This window comes from Myotis davidii, unplaced genomic scaffold (genome assembly GCF_000327345.1).
Source record: "Myotis davidii unplaced genomic scaffold, ASM32734v1 scaffold153, whole genome shotgun sequence".
Taxonomy (NCBI): domain Eukaryota; kingdom Metazoa; phylum Chordata; class Mammalia; order Chiroptera; family Vespertilionidae; genus Myotis; species Myotis davidii.
Window position 1 is genome coordinate 1,105,230 of NW_006284615.1, and position 5,164 is coordinate 1,110,393.

Consider the following 5,164-nt stretch of genomic DNA (forward strand, 5'->3'; position numbering starts at 1 on the left):
TCTAGCCCTTGGAGGGAAATTTGCATTTTGATGGAGAACCTCTGAAGATGAAATGCCTCAGCCTACAGAATGGCTATCTAGTGATAGTTTATCAGCTACAAGAGGACAGTGCCCTCTAGGGTAAAACACAATTAAAAAGGAATAAAAACTCTTATCTAGAGAGTCTCTGGTCTCAGCCTATAGGCAAATGGTGTCCCAGATAACAGCCCACCTGCAGAAGTCTCTACTAAGCAGCAAAGTTGAACATGATAACCTACATGCTTTAGGGGGTGGCAATTCTGAGTCTTAATTGAATCTTACCAGTGCTTGTCATTACTTAAAATTTGAAAATTATCTGTGATGGCCTAGGAAAAAAAACCCTTCCCCCTTCCTCCCCCCCACACAAGCATGGGCTTGAACATGGCTTGAGTTTGTGGATGGAGGACATAATAGATACTTTTACTCAAGGGAGAGCAATACTCCAGGGGCTTAATACTGTATTATAGACTATATACCAACTTTAGGAAATCTGGAATATTGGCATACTGGAAAGATATACAACATGTCAGGCAATTTTTCTAATATTTTATAGTATGAAGGACTTAGAGATTTGGGAAAATATGTACATTTGGTTGTTTATGTGTACAAGAGGCCTGGGATATGTTGGAAGATTCACTTAACAATGTATGGAGTATTATTGAAGAAGATCCTTTTGTTTGAGTAAACTATTGAAGTCTTTGACAAGATTATAATTCAAAGTCCTTGAACACGATGAAAAATAATAGCCGTATCTTGAAAAAGACAGAAAAACCATATGGATACTTTGTTGTTTGAAATGGAATGGAATTAGAAATGCAATTTCTAATTGGAAAAAAAATGGAATTAGGCTAGAGGCTTAAGTTTTATAACTATCCCTATTTAGTACATTAAAGGTTTTCTCTTAGAAAAAAGCAAAATGAATTCTACAGATAGATTAATAAGACACATAAGATAAAAGTAACAAGAGCAAGTGTATGCTTAGGGATCAGTATTCCAGGAAGGAATATAGTCTAAAGGTCTAGAAGACTTCTAAAAGTATATATGCAAAAAAAGAAGGAGGAGGAGGAGGAGGAGGAGGAGGAGGAGGAGAAGAAGAAAATCCACAACAAATCTGATGTAAAAGAAAATGGAACAGAGGGTGCAAGAGAATCTGCGTGCATCATTGGCTTCATGTGGTAGCTCAAAATCTGAAACAGTGGAATATCATGACTGGTTTTCTTTTGCCTTAACTAGGCACATTGTGTCCTTATTTCTTTTGCAGAAGTGAGTGGGGTGTGACATAGAGGTTGCTATAGTTACTCATTTTTAATGAATTTTGAAACTGTTCTCCAACCAAATTGCTCTCTCTCACTCAAAGATGTTAGGAGGCAGTGGAGGAGAAATTTGTGACTGAAAAATGACTCATCGTAACACAAATACAGATAAACATTAAAAAATAAGGAATAAAATTATAATTTACTGAACCAGGGTTTATTGTTTGAGTCTGTCTTATCAAGTACGTGATTTGAGGACATTTAAATAACTTAATTGAGTAAAATGTATTTAATCCTTTAAACCAATATTTTGCTGTTGTTGCAGCATTTAAAACATCTATTAAAAATCAAGGAAACAGGATGGCAAAAAAATTCAAATACAATTTACAAAAATAAAAATATCCCTTTAAAAAGCAGAACTAGTTTTGGAATATGTATTTCCACGAAACTTTAAATGACCTTTCTTGGTAAAAAAAAATAAATAAACTTGATGTAACTATTCCGCAGTTATAAAAGGAGAGTATAAACTTTCTAGTAGAGAAGTGAATGAAGGATGTTCAGAGAAAGTGTCAAAACCACATTATTTAGGGGACATTCAAGCTAATAAGGATGGCTTCAGGTACCTCTTGTACTAATGATAAAGATATTCAGTAAGTTGGAGCTCTACAGAAAAACTATTGAAAAAAGCAAAAAGAGGAAAATTTGGCCAAGATAGATTTGAACTATTTATGGCTGTAGACATTAGCTTCTTAAGCTGGCTTCCTAGTAAGAACTCAGCAAAATGTCATGTTTATCTCTCTTTTAAAGTGAGCCTAAATTCTGGTGACAGGCGGGTACTTGAAATATTGGGGGGATCACTTTGTAAAGTATATGATTTGTCTAACCACTATGCTGTACACCTGAAATTAATACAAAATAATATGAATGTAAACTATAATAGATAAATAATTTTTTAAAAAATGAGACTAACTGTAAATGCCACTGTAATCATGGGTTAAGTCATGGAAACATTCTTAACTAGCAGAACATAGAAATACTTACATCAATGTTAGGTTGCTTAACACAGTTCTAGAGCTATAGAAATACAGAAAAATGACATTTAGGCCCTCTGCTAGTGTAGAACACTCTAAAGCACATTTAGATATCTGAACAGCTACCTTAGAACCACAGAGTTATAGAAAAAAGAGCACTTCTCTTAGCAACTTAACACATTCAGACAAACAAAAACATAAAGTCTTCCTATACTTTGGTTCTGTGAAAGGAGAACAGAAAGAAAAGTACAGCCTTTTATAATAGAGTCTGATTTGGTGAATGGATGTGTTAATTTGGTTTTTAATGTTTTTCATATCTCAGGAATAGCAACTTGCTCTGAGGGCAGAACTGTGACGTTAGTACAATGGCACCAGCTTAGCACTTTACTAGTCTGAATTGAGAGGTGCTGAACGTGTAGACTGCATGCCAAGTCAGACTGACTATTGGCAACAAAAATCATGTAAGACATCTTAATAATTTCATATTGACTACATTTTGACTTGGTCATATTCTGGATGAATTGGATTAAATAACTATTAGTCCTTTTACCTTTTAAAAGAGGCTACTAGAGAATTTGAAATTACACTTTTGGTTCACATCGTACTTCTACCGGACAATGCTAGGTTAGACCACAGATGTCCTTACTAGTAAATAAGAATTTTTTTGTTGGCAAGGTTAGTTATTTGAACATGTTTTTTCTCAGAGAAATGATGTTAGGTAAGTTTATGGGGTTCCTAAGACAGTTGGCAAAGCCTGCTTAGACCATCTGGCACCTGAAGTATAATATTTCATGTCACCATCATAGCACACCTGATAAGAATTATTTCTATAGGGGCAAAAAAAATTACCAAGTATGGTTAGGGATACCAGCACTCATGTTCCTGAGTGGGAAGTGTTTTGGCCAGAGAGTTGCATGTACAGGTATGTGCATGTGTATGGTCATGCATTTGTGTTTTAGACACAACTAGAAAAGTAATATGTGAAAAGATAGTTGCACCTGGATTAATAAGACAAGGCTTATTATAGTACTAGAGGCCCGGTGCACGAAATTCATGCATGGTGGGGAGGGGGATTCCCTCAGCCCGGCCTTACAATCCAGAACCCCTCAGGGGATGTCTGACTGCCAGTTTAGGCCCGATCTTGCCTGCCTGCCTTATCGCCCCTAACCACTCGCCTGCCTGCCTGGTCAACCCTAATTACTTGCCTGCCTGCCTGATCACCCCTAACCACCTTTGCCTCAACCCCTGCTGTGGTGGCTTTGTCCTGAATGACGTCCGGAAGGTGCATTCGGCTGTCCAGTCTAATTAGCATATTATACTTTTATTATTATAGATTTGTAGAAAGAGTATGTCCTTACATCGCCATTATGCAAATGCTGTCAAATTTAACATGGAAGCAGTGGGCAGATTCCATAGGGTAGGATCTGCTGGAAGAATTGTACTATATCTTAGTGTTTCGAAATGCATGAGCCATTAAGAAATTTATGATTAAGTATGAGGAACCTTCACTGTCCTGATTAGGAATTACTTACAATCATTGTTAAATTCACAATTACCTATTCAAGTTCTTTGGCATACATGAATATTGAGAATCAGAATTTCAAGGCATTATAAAATGGGCTGAATGGTAAAAACACTGAATGAGAAATTAGATTCTTCTTGTTAATACACATAACATTAATTAAAGTACATTGCAAATTGCAAATCTGGTAGGAAATGGTCTAAGTCAGTAGATCTCAAGCTTTCGTGTACATCAGAAATATCTGGAGGGTTTATTAAAACACTGACTTCTGGGTCAGTGTTTCCGGTTCATAGGACGGGGACAGGGCCTGAGAATTTACATTTTTGAACTTCCCAGGTGTTGGTGCTGGCTGCTCTTGGTATGGGAACCACATTTTGAGAGTTACTGGGCTTATTTTTTACTCAGCGATTCAAAAACATGTCACTAAACATTCAGTATTATTTTGTATTCATTTCAGGTGGACAGAATAGTGATCAGACAATCATACACTTTACCAAGTGGTTCCCTTTCTCCCCCGATATTTCACGTACCCACCTGGCATCCTACATGCTTATTACAATATTATTGGCTATATTCCCTATGTTGTACTTTACATCCCCATGACTATTTTGTAACCACCAATTTGTACTTTTTAATCCCTTCACCTTTTTCACTTCTCTCCCAACTCTCCTTCCCTCTGGCAATCATCAGTCTGATCTCTGTATCTATGAGTCTGTTTCTATTTTGTTGTTCATTTGTTTTGAGTTTTAGAATCCACATATAAGTGAAATCATATAGTGTTTGTCTTTCTCTGACTTATTTCACTTAGCATAAAAAACTCTAGTTTCCTCCAGGCTGTTGTAAATGATAAGATTTCATTCTTTTTTATGGCAGAGTAATATTCCCTTATATATATATACCATTGCTTTTTAATCCACATCCTATTAATGGGCACTGAGTTAATTCCATATGTTGGCTATTATAAGTAACTAAAGGCCCGGTGCATGAAAATCGTGCACTCAGGGCGGGGGCTTATCCCTCATCCCAGCCTACACCCTCTCCAATCTGGGACCTCTCGGGGGATGTCTGATTGCCAGGTAAGGCCCAATCCTAGGCAGTCGGATATCCCTCTCACAATCTGGGACAGCTGGCTCCCAACCACTTGCCTGCCTTCCTGCTTGATTGCCCCTAACTGCTTCTGCCTGCCAGCCTGATCACCCCCTAACCACTCCCCTGCCAGCCTGATTGACAGCTAACTGCTCCGCTGAGCCCGATTGCCCCCAACTGCCCTACCCTGCCATCCCAGGTGCCCCAAACTGCCCTCCCCTGTAGGCCTAGTGCCCCCCCCCCAACTGCCCTTG